Raw genomic sequence first — 17440 nt, 5'->3', positions numbered from 1 at the left:
CCAGAGACATTATACAGAGATTCCATTCCATATTGAAAAGAAAAGAACACCATGAGCCCTGAAGAACTGTTTTCTAAGGGTTAACAGTAATGCCATCACATAGAATATTTCCATTAGGCACTACTATCTATCCCCTTCAGTAATTAATTACCTCTGATAAAAGGCAGTTTATTCAGTCTGAAATACTACTTGACTCCCTTTCTCAAGTACTTTAATTGCTAGACATGGCCAAGCCAGAATGTCTAGCTCGCCAGTTATTTCAATAATCTCTTTCAGTAGCCAGAGTCTCCACCCAAAATCTGAGTACAGCATGTAGAAAATAGGGGCATCCTGTATCTATTGCAAGTTCTCTGTCTGGGAGGAAACATAAATCAAAAACCTAAAATGAGTAATGCATGGCCAAGGCTTGCAATCTTCAAAGCCTGTGAAGGCACAGTTCATCTAATATCAGTAATTAGTAAAACATTGTTCCCTTTGCAAGAGAAGACTCCTGGCCAACAGAAATGGTCTAAGAATTCTTAAGACTGTAGAGTGGAGCTTACTTCTGGAAATGAAAATGAAGGAATGATTAGACAGCAAATTCTCTTTGTATGTCCTAAGGTGTTCTGTAACTATGTAAATCACCACTGATGAACAGGTAAGACAATAAAATGGGGACCTATGTCTGCCATACCAAGAACAGTCAGGAGTGATGTCATGGCTGAGACACCATCTGGCCTTCATTAAAAAGAGAGAAGAAAGTATTAGGGCAAAAGAAGACAGAGAAGAAGCCGTTTGAATCTGTGTCTAGAAAACAAAGCCGAACAGTTCAGCAGCCAACACTGAAGTGATGTTGAGAAATAAGCAAGCCCACTTAGACTGAGGAGAGAGGAAGTTGATCCACATAAGCCAATTCAAGAAGCAGACAGCCTTGGAGTAAAATGCACACATACCACTGGGTAGTGACTTGGAGAATTTAGACTCTCTGGCATGAGCACTTTTAGTGATCAGAGAGAAGATGAAAATACAAAAGCTTTCTTAACTTCTGAGAAGAAAACCTCAAATTCTAACCGCCTTTTGCACAGTGTTTGCATCTTGAACAATCAGCAAAGAGAAAACCCCTGAGAACTATGACCCCAATTGAGAAAACAAAGGTAATCCCACATATAGGCTTGGTCATGTGACTTAACCTTTGCATGTTGTGGCCAACCAAAATGACACTTAGGACCAAATCCTTCATTCAGGAGAAGCAAATCTATTAATTGCAAAAGATCTACAAATCATTCCCTTTCAGCAAGAGAACTTCCTTATATGCTATATGCTGAGCAGTAAGGAAAGACCAACAGCACACCTCTACTATATCACAAGGACATTTTGGATCTTGAGTGCCTGTGATGTAGCAAACCCATTGTAATAGCTAACATGGACCCATTTCAAGAACTTGTGGTTTGAGAACAGATACTGTTTAAGACCAGAAGGCATATCTAGGACTTGATTTTTTTTCCTCAGCAACAATACCCTTTGAAGAAAGAGTACAGTCTCTGAAAAAGTTGATCAGGCAGTAAATGGAAACAGCAGTGCTAAATATGCAAGGCATTTTTGGGGGCCTGTTTCTTGAAATAAATCCAGACTTAGGGCAGGTGCCAGACTTAGAGGGAGAACAGAAATTTGGGGACTGTTCCTCATCAAAGAGATTATCCAATAATAGGGAAATACCAGAAGAATCCCCTTCCCACAAGGTAAACTGCACGTCTGTTCTTTCCTTAAGCCACAACTAACATACCATGCCTAAAATATGAAGTTGTTCAAAGGAGTAATGACACACATTCTTGTTGCACACAATATCACCCTTAAAACTGCAATAGCAGTAGTCCTGAAAATGTAAATAGTATTACAGTGTTTATCTCTGTACTTGATCACACAAAAAAAAACACCCCAGAAAACCTTTTATCCTTCAATGTGTCCAGCTGCACATTGGTGTCCAAGGTCCTGCTCCTTAAAACAAGGTCAAAGCAGAAAGTCACTAATTTCAATAATGCAGGATCTCATTCTACATGGAACACTAGACGGGAGAGTCGTATTTTCAGGTAGATCACTAGTCAAAGACCAATTGCTTAAATACAGTATTTATTGCAAAAATACCATGTGACCATAATAAAGGGTTAAGCAGAAACATTTTAAATCAAAACACTTATGAGTTCTTTCCACTTTTATCCCTATTCATATAATAGCTCCTCAAAAAATAGTGGATTACTTAAACAGTTGCAGCTGGTACAGAATGCATTTGGAATACCCATGTATTTCTACAGCTTAGGCAGCAGCATGCTTTGGCTTAAACAGTCAAAGGATGCCTCAAATTCCTTTAATCTCTTCTTCAAATAAGTGTTTTCTACTTTGTATGAAAAAAAAATTGGTAGCCAAACTAACCAAAGTAAGAAATTAAACATTTTCAGTGTTAAGAAAGGGCTGGAAAAAACATCAACTACATTAGGTATGACAAAAAAAAGAGTGTAATGATCATTTAACTGAGGTTCTACACAAACTTAGAAGTTTGATGACCACTAGTTGTCTTTATTACTTCAATTAAGTCTAATAGTATAGGGACAGAATAGGAGGAAGCATTATTGATGACAAAAATTAGTCAGGACAGTCAAATCTAAAACTTACTGCTAGCATTTGCAGGAGAATTATGCTGTACTGAGCATAGGAAGTAAAATTCATTAACTACTAAGACAGTATCTCTGACTTTGGAATGTCCTGAACTGCAAACTGCTGGAGCTGGGGAGAATATTCTGACAAAGTAACAATATACGATTGCCCTGTTCAAATGCTTTTTTTTCCAACAGCATTTTATTTTAGCCAGTGGAGAAGGCAGGAAACTGACCTAGGGTAACCTCTAGTTTAACCTAGGGCAATCATTCTCATGTTCTTAAAATGGATCATGGTTGCATAAAATAAATAAAGGCAGCATACATAAGGTGAAGCCATATAAAAATATAATCCCTTAATATTATCATAATGAGGGATGGTCTTAAGAGGAGTCATTATGGATAATTCTTTGAAAATAGCAGTCCAATATGCACCAGGATTCAAAAAGGCACACAATACAAACTACTAGGAAAGAAATAGAAATAATTCTGAAAAAATATAAAACTACCATGTTCCCAACATCTACAAAGTATGCAGTTTTGACATTCCATCTCAGAAAAAAAAGACCCTATAAAACTAGAGTTTTCATTTCTAAAATACTATACTATTTTACATATTTTTAAATGTATATGTTATATCTATATATAGTATTTAGTATTTCTATAAAACTATAGAAAGAATATGAAAGACAATTAAAAGTATGGAACAGCTTCACATGGCTGCTCAGGGCCTGGGTGGGTGCTCTGTGTACTGGGTAATAAACTGGCTGGATGGCTGAGCCCAGAGAATGCTGATGACTGGATTTACATTCAGCTGGCTAGCAGTCACCAGTGGTGTTCGCCAGGGATCAGTGTGGGGACCAGTCCTGTTTAATATCTTTATGAATGATCTGATAAGGGGATCAAGGGCACCCTCAGTCAGTTTGTTGATGACACCAAGCCGGGCAGTAGTGTGATCTGCTGGAGGGCAGGAAGGCTCTGCAGAGGGATCTGGACAGGCCGGGTCGATGGGTCAAAGCCAATAGTATGAAGTACAAAAAGGCCAAGTGCCATGTCCCGCCCTTGGGTCACAACAACCACCTGCAACCCTACAGGCTGGGGGAAGAGTGACTGGAAAGCTCCCCAGCAGAAAAGGAGTGCTGGTCAATAGCAGCTGAACATGAGCCACTGTGAGCCCAGGTGGCCAAGGCCAAAGGCATCCAGGCAATAGTGTGGCCAGCAGGACCAGGGCAGTGATTGTTCCCCTGTACTCAGCACTGGTGAGGTCACACCTTGATTGCTGTCCAGTTTTGGGCCCCTCAATTCAGGAAGACCACTGAGGGGCTGGAGCATGTCCAGAGAAGGGCAGTGAAGCTGTTGAAGGGTCTGGAGCACAACTCCTGTGAGGAGCAGCTGAGGGATGTGGGGGTGTTTTGCCTGGAGAGGAGGAGGCTCAGGGGAGACCTTATTGCTCTCTACAACTACCCAAAATGAGGTTGTAGTGAGGTGCAGGTCACTCTCTTCTCCCAGGCAACATGAAATAGGACAATAGGAAATGGCTTCAAGTTGCACCAGGTGATGTTTACGTTGGATATTAGGAAAAATTTCTTCACAGAAATGGTGGTCAAGCATGGGAACAGACTGTCCAGGGAAGTGGTGAAATCATCATCCCTGGAAGTGTACAAAAACTGTGTAGATGTGGTGCTTAGGGACATGGCTTAGTGGTGGACCTGGCAGTGTTATGTTGATGTTTGGACTTGATGACCTTAGTAGTGTTTTCCAACCCTAATGATTCTATGTTTCTACCAAAAGAAAAACAAAACACAGCCAGATGCTTCATTTAAAATTATCCAGAAACTTGAAAGCAAAAGATGACTAATATTAATGTTGGGATAACTAAAGTCATTAATGCAATTAAAGAGGCTAACAGAGAAGAATAATCAGGTTTTTGTTGCTCTACAAACAATAAGGGTCACCAACAAAATCCTCACATAGCAAGTGAGAAGCAATATCAAGCTAGACCAACCTTTAGTCTCATTTCATGTGACTGACCGGATATTCTAAATTACATGGAGTAAATGAGGTCAAGCATTTATATGTAAATATTCATATAAAAATAATATAAATACAGCAGATGCTTACAATTATTATCATCATTATTATTATTAATATTATTTTATATATATTTATTTTTATGGAAAGAGCTACTTAAAGTTGAATCAGATTAGCAATTAGAGTTCAGGAAAATGCCAGCCACAGTAGTTTCCTGTACATTTTTACACCTTCTTTTGAAAGCACAAATGTGTCAGCAATTTTCAAAGATGGGACACAGGACCAGATGGAATTCTTATATTCAGATGAACATAAAGTACAAGCCTTTAAAGTTCTGATTTTTCACAATTCCTGAATAATTTTCATCTCATAAAGCCACATATTATTCCAGGCAACATATTTATGAGGTCTTGTTTATGTTCTGTATTGTTGATGTTTCTCAAACCTATATCCCAGGACTACTTCTAAAATATTCTTCTTGCAATGTCCCACAGCCCAAGCATACCCATGTTTTATTTTTTCTTTTAAATTCCAGTATGACTTAGGCAAACTGAGTAAACAGATTTAATAAGCTGAACTCAATCGTGACTTCTCCACTTACATTTTTTGGCGAAAATGCCTTTTTGAGTTTCTATTTCGGTAAGATTCACTTAATACATCCAAAGCTGAGTAGGCTTTGATCCACAATTACAAAGTTAATATATATGGAGAAAGAATAATGCTGGGAAAATGCTCTCTTGGCAAATAGATGCTGGAGCAAATTAATCCCACAAATTTCCCACCTTTAATGAGTTCAAGTCTTGCCATCATTAATAATACTGAAATAGTTATTAACATTTATATAAATATAATGAGAAAAGGTCTTTGGGCCTGCCAGCAGGATCGAAAGCTATTGGAACTTTTATCACATGAGCAAGATCAAAACCAAAGCAGCTATACTCCTTTTTTTCTTTTGCTTTAAGTTACTCCATAGCCCAGGCATCTGACTATCATCTTGACTTAAAGTACTTGGCTATAACCCAAAGACAGGTTCAAATAAGGTTCTTTGATTCTACACACATGCACATACACACGTTCTTTCAATCCACTCTCCTTGCACGCAGGAGTCAACAGGAGTTAAGGGCAGCACTTCAAAGTATGCTCAGCACTTTGCAGGATGTGGCCCTTTATCCTTATTTGACCCCTTGTACTTGCTTCATTCTGTTTTTGCCAGTTCGACTAATAATGTTCCTCTGCAACAACAAATACTGCCCACACCCCACTGATGCCTACTGCCATCTTTCCTTAAGTCCTATACAGCATCTATCCCCAAGTTACTACGTGTAGTTTCTATATTCTATATCATTAATTTTAGAAACTAAGATAATTCTGAAGGCAATAAAATTCTCACTTGAATTTGCAAGGTTGGGAAATTCTTTAGTAAATATATAATTTTTCCCTCAGATATTGTTCTGCTGTAGTCTAAGGAGATGTCTATTTATTTTTTAAAATATCAGGACAGAATTCACGTTGCTCATGATCCTAAAATGGGGATTAGAGTTTATCTTGTCATCGAGTTACTCTAATTTTATTCAGACTGGTAAACTGTCTAAACTGAAAACTTTCTGCCTGTATCTTTAAGTTCTCATTCAACACAAATGACAGCATTAGATTAGTGGGAAAGAGGAATTAATATACATCTAGAGCTTGTTCTGACAGTCACTTAGGGTGCAGGTCTGTATCCAGGAGCTCGCTGACAACATAGCAGAATTCATTAGTTTATAGACTGCAGTTTTACAAAATTAGTGGTGATGAGTACTTTAAAAATTTATGAGTCTTCTGGACTTTGTTTATGGATCATCAAATGAGCTATTAAAATTTCCTACAGATCAGCCACTAGTGCCCAAAGGCTGCATTTTAAAATACATATTTAGATACCAAAACAAAAGTGATTTGAACATTCTGGAGACAGTCATTTGACTGTTCGTGAGCCTACAAAGCTGTTAAGGAATCACATTTTAGCACCTAAGCTTGCAAATATTAGTTCAAATGTTTTGGACTTTATTCTTAGAGGTCATACTGCATTTAACTATGTAGACATTTAGCTTATCAATTCCCTAAAATTTCTGTTCAATATTAGTTCAAATGTTTTGGACTTTATTCTTAGAGGTCATACTGCATTTAACTATGTAGACATTTAGCTTATCAATTCCCTAAAATTTCTGTTATTAATGTAAGTAATCAATACATTTCCCACAAAGTCTTAGAGAGCCAGGGTGGAAGTTTACCTGATTGGAATCTGAATTGTGGAAATAGCAGTGCAGAGGGATTTTTCATTATTGGCTTTTTAACAAGAAAGCTCCTAATTTCAAGAGGCTAGGTAAAAGGAAGAAAAAGTTGTCCTCCATTTGAGAGACATTGATTGTTTAAAATTTCTGAGTTTTTTGCTGTCTACATGAGTATAATCACTTTGTGTATTGTTTCCAAGTAAATGAAATATGAATTGAGTTTTCATGTCTTTCCACAAGTCCATTAGTAGCTATAGAAAGAAAGCAGCTAGCAAGACAGGGAAGAGCACACCTACTGTACTATTTGACACTCAGGTTAACACATCCCAACTTCTTTAACAGATCTTCTTTTTCGTGTTTAACCATCACACCTCCTTTACAGGCCTCCTTTTGTTCATCTGCAAGGGATGTAATATTCTTATCAGAGTAATCAGATGTTTACTATATTAATATTTTTTAAGTGCTTACACATTTTTAGATTATTGGCACTAAATAAATTAAAATTGCTGCATACAACTTGCAGTCTCCTTATTTAACAAGTCTCATGAGAGAGTTTATTAGCAAATAAATTCTCAGTGAGAAAATGAGAACATTATCCATATATTAATGTATAAATTCAATATTTTAAGAACTCCATTCATAGAATAATCTCTTTTTTGGAAAAATTGGCACTAGAAATTGCTTAGCAGCAGTCCCCACTATTGTTATTTGCGCTATAACCCATATCTACTGCATTAGTAGTACGAATGCATTAATAAATCAGGATGTATTAGTAAGGTACAGTAGATAAATCCTGTATGGTTTTCAGAAAAAGTTATGGTGTGCACACTAGATCATACAGTACAGATGTTGAATGACATTACAATATAACATTATATCACATTAAATACAGTGCAGAAAGTGAAGTAAAATAAAAAGATGAGTTGCAATACCCTATAGAAACACTACTTTTCCAGAGTCTGTCTTATATACTACGACGATTTTCTATTTTTATGTACATTTTAAGAGATAGAATTCTACAATCTGTTTTAACAGACTTAAAAGACAGATATGAATGAGGCTCACTAAAGAGTTTTGGAGCCGCCAATGCCTTTGGAGGCAAATAGTAAAGCTGAATGGTCTAATGGTTCTTTTCAATCAAAATTTATTGTTCTTATCCCATGTAGGAACTGCATTTTAACATATGCCACAGCTCATTCCTTCCAATGAATCCATGGTAGGAATCCTAAAATATACTGAGCACTGTCTTCTCAAATTTGATATTGTTGCACTATTGCTGATCGCAAAACATGCAATTGATTCACCTTGATACAAACATACTTTTTAATCTATACTATGTAAAATAATCATTGATTAATTCCATTCTGTCCCTAGTTTTGGAGCATTTAAATGTAATTGGTTTCCAAACTATAGGCTATTTTCACTCTCAAACACACACAAAAAAATTAATGCAGAAGGATTACAAGAAAATAAAGACTTAATCTTGAACACACTCCATAATGTTTCATAAGTCATAGGAACATGTATCCTGAATGCATAAGGATATTAGGTCTCTAAATTTTAATAGTAAATATTCTTTAATTCATCATTTGCCTCATTCTTGATACCACACAGTTTTCAGAATCCTTCCTGTGGTATGAAATCAATTTTGGTCTTCCAGTGAAATCAGTAAGGAAGTCAAGGAACAAAGAAGCAATTCAGGAAAAAATCCCAACCCTATGCATTTACCATTATGTTAAACTGACTAAAAAAAATAAGGAAAAATTTTAAGCAGTCAAATAAATATTAAGGGAAGTTCAAATATGAACATTCAAGAAAAATGGAAGTCAGAACATACTCTAAAAAGCACCTGATTCTTCATTTGCAGACTGGTTGTATGTACTCAAAATTCACAATAACCAAAAAAAAAAGAGAATGAAAGGTTCAAAAAAGCACTCTAAGAACCACATCTTGGGCTCCTCATCCAGGCGTTTTTCTTCTGCTAATAAAACGGAAAGGAACATTAAACATTTCCTTGTATAAGTCAGTTACTCTAAGATACCTTTGGGGGCACATTTTGTGATCCATTCAGGATAACCAATTCCTACAGTCTAAGCTAGTAACTAGATGGCTTTTAAGGTCCCTTCCAAACCAAGCCATTCTATGATTCTATGAACTGGGAAGCAAGCACAGAAAATGAGCAGAACAATTCCAGCTGGTGGACTGCCTCATGTGAATCATAACTAAGGTGAGGAATTTGACTGGTCCTCTTTCTGTAATGCTGCAAGGGCTGATGTAAAACTGTATTTAGAATCTGAAAGTTCTAAGGTTCTCCCTGCTGGTCCAAAAAACTCAGCCCATTATCATTAACATATTTTGAATCATCCTTCAGCAGTTTTATCATACAATTTTTACACAGGCAGTGCCTACATATAAATTTGGTTATTTACTGTAGTGAAGCCCAGAAACATAAAACCCTGCCCTTGGTCCCCACCCAGGCATCCCCTACTCCAGAATATTGTCAATTCAAAGTTCTGAAGTTTTTAGTACAACTTGTATGCACGAGTAAATAACAATAAAATATGCAGTTCCTGTTAGCAACAGGAGTACTATTTTACAAATCTCAATTCTTTTTTAGAATGATTTGATAAACCTTTTAATGCCAATGAGAATTCTGGTTGTGAAAGAACAGCCACATCAGGGACTAGTCAGGAATATGGAAAAAGCAGAGTACTGTGACTAATATTGTTAATGCCTCTTTACACAAGATTACAGAGTCACATTCTCAAATCCTGAGGGGAATTTGGCTTAGTAGATCACCCTCTCTGATACTTTTAAAGAACAGAATGTAAGGTGCTAAATATATTTATTTGGCAAGAAAATTATCTGGGACACTCCTAGGGGTAAAATAATTTCACAGTAGGTGGGTCCAGGCATAGGAAACTGCTTGGAAGGTAATGAAGAAACTGAAGTGTGCTGTGATTAACACACAAAATAATATTATGGAGTCATGTTCTTCATTCCTCAAAAGAAACGTGATCAGTAATGAACTTTTTGCATGAAGTCTCTCAAAGTATCTACTTAACTTTTTCCTTTGAGCAGTAAATAGCTTTGAAAAGTGGTAGTATAAACAACAAACATCTAATGAAGGAAAGGTTAGAATGTAGAGTCCCATGGGATTTTTTTAAACTGTTGTACAATATATTAGAAGCCATGAGTTTTATTAGCTAATTAAACAAACAAAAAAAGCACACAGCATATAAGATTAGTATTTAGTTAAATATCTTTAAAAGTACTATTTTACTAATGTTGCTAATTCCTCTATTCATAGGTTTGTGTTTTCAAACTGTAAAGGAGCATGTAGTATTTAATGATCGATTTTTAAAGATAATGTCAATGAAGAATGGGTATTCTGTCCTGAAGAGAACAGGAAGTGACATCATTACTCAGAAAAATTTAAGAATTGACGTTATTTTAAATTATTATAACAATACTGCAGCACTATTTGGTTTAGGCAAAATGCTTCTCATTATTAAATCCCTTAGTCCTGTCACACTCCATTACCAGCAATTTTTGTAGCACTGTTTCCCAGGAGAGACCTGCCGAAATACAGAAATAGGCACTCCCTGGAAAAGCTGTGTGACTCCTCTGTCTGGTAGTACTTTTGTTACACAATATTTTGACCAAAACATTTAGAACTCTTGCTTAATTTAGAAATTTGTTTTTATTTCATATCAGTTTCATTTGTCAATTGATTCAAATATAGAAATATGATCTCCCATCACAAACCAATATGTTGATGACTTCAGTACCATGTTCTTCATTCACTTCTTTACTCAGCAACTTCTATTGCAGAGAAAGCCAGTAAAAAAATATGCACCTAGAAATGGAGCCATTTTCAAGTTGAAGAAACTACTCCCCCCTCACATCTAAAGGTTCTCAGTTTAAAACTTAAGGCATTAAATTTAATAGCAAATGGCTCCCAGAGCCAGATAATGAATGATTTTCACAATTCTGAGTATTTATTCCTTTATTCATATAGTCCCAGCTCAACAAATAGAACAACTAATTTTTTAAGTGGCCATATTCTGGCCTTCTGTTCTACTTGGTAACAATTTAGTAGTTCTATTGTTTCATACTACTGACAGTATGTAATATTATTAAAAAATGAGAAGAACATAGCTTATTTTTCAACATCCCCAGTCAACTTCTCTTTTCCTCATATAAGATTTAAAATCTCTATCAGCATATACCTGCCTGTAGCCTAGGTCTGCACTAAATCCCAGAAGGAGCTTTGCCTTTCACAAGCCAGATTCTGATTTATACCATATCTAGAGACATTTATTTGAAAGTCTGAAAAGTGAAAAAATAATGTGGCATATTTCCTCATAAATCACACAAAGCTGTACATTGAAAACAATTTAATTTTCAAAAACTGTAGCTCACAAACTCATACAAAAAATACACCATCATATAAAGTATTTAGTAGTAAAATAGCTTTTTTTAGTAAACACATTTTTTTTCTGGCTTCACATTATGGGAAATCACAAGGCTCTTTTATTCTAGAAAGATTAATCAGTTGATGCGAAACTTGACTGAACAGAGGATTCTGCTCTATGTAGTTCTATAGTATAAAAACTACTTTACAGCTACACTTCATTGTACTTCAGGCTCTTATGCAGCCTATTCAGATCAAATAAATTCTCAACACATGCTTATACGATCTGTCTATTCAATTTATATTAAAAAGTAATTCTTAATATTTTCCAGATATTTAGCTTGGGCAGCAATACACTTAAGAGTGAGCTGATACTTAAAAAGTTTCGCATCAAAATCTAAATTACAGCAACTGAAATCAGTGAAGACAGACTTTCAGATTTGTTGTCATAGCTCTGCCACATACAGTTGGTCTGCTTTCTCTAACTTGAGATCTCAGTGCCCTTTGTTTAAGACTGATTGCTTCCAGATGTATGGGATAGTGTCAGTGGAGAGAAAGAGAAGGTATACTTCACACTGGTACAGTTGAAATTGCAGTGAAAAAGACTCTGCAAATCAAAGTCAATCCCTTCAATGTATTTATTTATCCTGTTGTCTGTTACATGCTGAATTATTCTTTCTTAATTTTTTAGTCAAACTCCAGAAAAAGAGACATTTTGCCTGCACAATTTCTTAGCCATATGACTCTGTGCTGCCCTATCCAGGGCAAGACAATAACTTTATTCACTGAAGAACACCTGCCCTAATGAACCTAATTCAGTTAAGCCATCTGTAAAGTGACACATTCGCCATATGAAAGATCTAATATTCTAAGCACTACATACAGTACATCATTACACCATAACAGGGGCTGTTTCATGTGGTTATTAGTGGAAACAGAGTATAAATGCACCAGACTGCAAGTTCACATTCTCCAGATCATTGGTGTGCAACTATTACCTGCACATGACACTGTAGTTCTGCATTGAGCTGTCAGAAATTCATCTGATGATTTTATTTCCTGTATTTCTTCACAGATTTCTAACAGAAGTGAACACTCTGCCATTATTGGACTCTCTTTTTGTGCAAATCAGCAAGCAGCATGAACTTCAAAGGAGCAGATAAAATGAACCATGTTATAGGTCAACAGAGGATATTATCCAAGGAGCTTTGGCTATTCTTCCTGTGTTGTCTGCCCTGCTAATTCAGTTCTGCAGAGCTAGCAGTCAAGACTCATTTAAAAATAGAATAGGGGATAAGAAAATCTGTGTTTATTAGCGAGCTCTTCTCATGTCGATTCTATACTTCAATGAAACACTGAGAAAACTCTGCATTGGAATCCAACAATAAACCATGAGACTTCATAGCCAAATATAATGTTTCCAAATGTTTCAGAATAATTCCTAAATTCCTACATTTGTATTTAAAGTGAGATTCTTGCAATTATGAACACGTGACACTGCAAATTATAATCAACGTTTGTTTTTACTGTATTTCTTATTACATAAACACAGTATTTTTTTCAGAAGAAAAATTTAAAAGGGAAAAAAACATACATAGAATACAACAACATTTCAAAAAACACAGTCATCAAGTGTATGCAATTTTCGGTAACATAATACCAAATTAATTTATGTTTAGCCAACAGGAACACTAAAACATATAATAGCCCATATAATACTAAAACTCCATTTTCTTATGCCCTTCAGTTATTAGTTCTAGACACGCAGAATCAAAACATACAGAATTCAAGAGAATTAGGCAAGTGGAAATAAAAAGAGGAGACAGTCAACTGGTGGTACTGACCTATTGAAGAGAATGTGGAAATTAAATACATTTTTTTTACTCTTTCTACATCACAGGCTTATTTTTACACAGCTCAAGCAATAAAGAGCATTATTTTGGTCCCCTATGATGTAGGACCTGTCTTCATATAAACAGATCACAGCCTGTCACAAATACACAGTTCCCTTTCACAGACCCTCTAAAGCCTTTCTCCCAGGGTATCTGGGTATTATTTCTTCCTGACATAACTTTTCATTTATTTATCTGAAGAACATACATAGCAGAGGCAGAAATTCTGTGACTTCTCTGTATTTCACATTGACAATCCTCAACTCTCAGAGAAGAAACAGAGGAAAAAAGGACAAGTCAATTTCACTGGTGATTCAAACATTGCCGACAAAATCACTGGTTGGTGCTTTCTGACATTGGCCAATCTGTGATGTAAACTGTATTTTTGGGGACTGGACACAAACGGTTAATTCATGAAAGACAGTATTATGATCTGACATTATACATTATTTTTTCACTAGCAGTGTGAACTGGAATTAAACTCATGAGTCAGAAGCAAAAGGATCCGTAACTCAACATAACCCCCTGAGTAAGATCTTTCAAGTGTTGTAACATCTGAACTCTTTGCATGATGTTTTTAAAATAACAGCATTCATTGCATAGTGACATCTGACCCTTAGTGGTGCACTACTTATAGTACTAATAGTTCTTAATGACACGTTAAAAATAGTTACTGTCTCATTCAAGAGAATTGTTTCTTGACTAGTTATTGTTCCATGGCTACAAATATGTTGTCACGAATTTGTTGTTTTCATATTGAGTTTACCACTGTATTTTGTATGACTATAGCAAACACTACTCAAGAGCATTGTGGAACAAAGGCAGCAAGACAATGACTTCTCTCTGTGCACATGAGCTGTCCAAATCAAGTATTTCCTTTGGTCCAAGTACAGACCTCAGAGAAAATTTAAAAATACAGTGCAAAAATTTTGCAATATAAATTGACTGCTGAGGAAAATAATACTGCATTTCTATGTTCTTATTTTTGCTTTTTTTTTAAGGACAATTCACATGGAAATTAAGAAAATATTTACCTTGAATTCCTTGTACAGAACTGAAAAACAACTTGGCACAATAGGAACAAATAGACCTGTGAATTAAAAAAATTAGTTCATAAAAAAAAAGAACGTTTTATGAATGATATCATGTATATCAACACCAGTAGAAGCCCTTTAGTATCCAGTGTTTACATTTTATGGGGCATTAAATGGTGACATTTAAAAGGCATAATACCACCTTCTAAAACATGTCTGCTAAATCTGGGTATGGAGAAGAAAAATGAAAGCATTGTTAAGCCAGGTATAGGGTCCTGTAACTGGACCTGATACACAAGTGAGCTGGCTGTGTGTCAAATCGCCTTTGAAATCAAAATCAGAGCAGTGGAAACATCAACATGTTCATTTCCATCTGTTCTGCTCCTCATTTGCAGTAATCACTCCATACCAAAAGCTAAAGTCGTGTCTTTAACTGGGTCTTCTGTTTCCTGCTTTCACTTGGCCTTGGATTTATGTGGGGCAGGCATGAATGGGAAGCATCAAAACCTATTTAGTCCCAAAATACCCTATGAAATATTTAGATAAAATTTCCACAAAATGTGTCAGAATGCTTTAAAAAAAAAAAAAAAAAAAAAAACAGAAACACATACACACAAAAAAAAACCCTCACAGCAACCAAAAAAACCACAAAAAAGATTACATAGGATTTTTAACATAGATAAATTTCCAAACTTCCAGAGCAGGAACATTTTTAGAGGATGAGTGAGAAATAATTTAAATTTTTGTACTTTCTATACTTACAGTAAGCAAATACGCTTTCAGTCTAAACCAGCCCTCTTAGTGGGTAAGTTTAAAATACCAATGCATTGAAGTCTCAGAGTTTGTTCTCTTACACCGAATTTTTCCTTTCATTGTTTTTCCTTAAGCCATATGCTGGGTTTTTGGAATTTCCAACCCAAAAAAAAGAAATTAAGAATATTTTATGTGCTTGCGGATAACAATATCTAGAGACACTCTCACCATGAGAGTTAGATTTTAATAGCAGAGTTCAAGAGGAGACTAAAATCCAGCTGGTGGTCAACCATGTTAAACACAATACCTATGAAAAAGTGACCATAGCAGAACACAGTTACGTAAGTTCAACAGCCTGGAAAACCACAACAAATCATATATATATACATATATATATTCTGATAGTCACATAAAATATATGTAATGTGGCTGATGCTGGTGGTTGGAGCAGTTGTTATCATCACATTGTATGCAGCGTTCAGTTAATTGCTCCTTGCTGTGTTACGTAAATCAAAACTCTGAATTTATGGGTAATGACTACCACACACGATCTTTTCAACACACATAAACCAGTTCCCACTGATGTAGCTGGAGCCTTGTGTTAACACATTCTGCCACTAGAGGATAGTGTTGTCATATGACTATGCACACACATTAAGTACAATAAGTACATGAACTTACTGTAAAGTTCAAGTTGCTTGTTTCCTAAAGCCAGAAAAAAACCCCCATATTTCCATAAAGGATTTTTTTTTTTACTTGAAAAATGCTGAAGCCTTTTTTTTTTAAATAAATACTAGAGAGCAAAATCACATGGCATAATTGTTTATTAGCTTATACTTAGTAAATTTAATATGTAACCTTAGTAATCTTTAATATGTTATTTGTTTTCAAATAAATGAGATTAATGCACCTCAGGTTGATTGTGCTACCTGGGAATCTCTTGAAAGGACATGGCCATGGTGCAAGGGTCTGACATAAAGCAGATAACTGAATTTTTTTGTAGTGGTACTAGATATTTGTGAGAATTACAGGTATCAGACTTGAAAATTGACTGACAGTGTTCTGAGGACTATGAGCCAGATCAGGCCAAGCTTAGGAATACTCACTTATGCAGTAACAGGGAATCAGAAATTCTCTCCTGTAATACATTGCTTACACCTTCACTTCAGCAAAGCAGAGAGAAATCAGCTGCAGATTTCAATTAAAACAGGCAGACCGCACTTAGGAAAAAACCTGTGCAAGTTTCAGGAATAGGCTGTATCAAATAAAAAGCCATAATGAATTGCTGTCATCAGGAATAAGAAGGGAAAGGAGGAGATACTCTCTCAGTCATCCCCCGCAGTTCTACCTGACACACTACATCTCTAAGTTTCTCCATGTTCAAAATAAGAATTCTAATTTCTGGAAGAAAAAAATTAAAATCTAACTTTAGTCTGGTGATGATGTGGAGAGTATTCTTCTGTGGAGAGATCCAGGATACATTTTACATACTTGTTTTCAGCAATGGGAATCTACAGTGGAACACAGTCAACTCATTTAGACCTGTGATTGACCTTATGATGTTATTTCACACACTGAACACCACACTCTTCAGAACCAGAGAGCATTTGTTCTTAATGTTTAATAAGTGCTCACAATTTACATTACTAACATGACAATACCTAAAGTAAGGTGTGTATTTACTGAGTTATTTTGTATTGCTTAAATTTAAAAAGTCCATAGGGTTAGCAATTGTTAGTATTTAGAGAAGAAAAATAACAGTACATGTGGCTTAGAAAATGTGACCTCTGAGGAGATGAAGTATCTGAGAGTGCAGAATTTTAATTCTCTTTATACATGAAAAAGGTTGTTATAAAAAGATGATCATTTATTGCTCAATGAATTCACTAGAAGGAGGACTGGAAGAAGCACAGGAAATATTAATTAAATAGTACTTTGAGAAGAATTAAAATATATATTGTGATCATTCTGCCAAGCAGTAGACCCACTAAGAAGGCTGTAAAACCTTTTTTACCAAAGGTTTTTCGGTAAATTTAAAGGTGCTTGTCATAGATTATTTAGGAGAAAAAAACTGACAAGAGCAAAAAGGTTATCATGGATTCTCTCTTAAGGCATATTCCACATTTCCTACATATTTATAATTCTGTTATGATCCTAAACTGTTGTGAGACGAAAATCTCTAGTCATTTGCAATCTTACTAAAATCAATACAAACTGGGAAAACGGTTTTGCGTCTGACACTCATGAGGTCCACTCATGTTATTAGCAATAGTAATATGACATTTTTAGGAAAAAGGATCTGAACTAGGTATATACAAAAGCTATTAATAATTAAGAAAAATCCATCCCCATTCTTGATGGGGCTCTTTCAGTTGTAAACACATATTTAGCACACTTTCTCTATGCTCTTCTGCAAAAA

General features: G+C 35.6%; 1 long non-coding RNA gene across 3 annotated transcripts in view; it reads right to left on the bottom strand.

Moving 5' to 3' along the window:
- Nucleotides 1-17440, bottom strand: part of LOC116445147 — a 74876-nt gene that overhangs the window by 43331 nt on the left and 14105 nt on the right. For all 3 annotated transcript variants that reach the window (XR_004240673.1, XR_004240672.1, XR_004240671.1), the window contains exon 3: nt 14269-14324. This is a non-coding gene — a long non-coding RNA (uncharacterized LOC116445147). The remainder of the gene's footprint in view (nt 1-14268; nt 14325-17440) is intronic.

The sequence above is a fragment of the Corvus moneduloides genome, chromosome 6 (assembly GCF_009650955.1).
Source record: "Corvus moneduloides isolate bCorMon1 chromosome 6, bCorMon1.pri, whole genome shotgun sequence".
Classification (NCBI taxonomy): Eukaryota; Metazoa; Chordata; class Aves; order Passeriformes; family Corvidae; genus Corvus; species Corvus moneduloides.
This window is presented reverse-complemented; position numbering and strand designations above follow the sequence as displayed.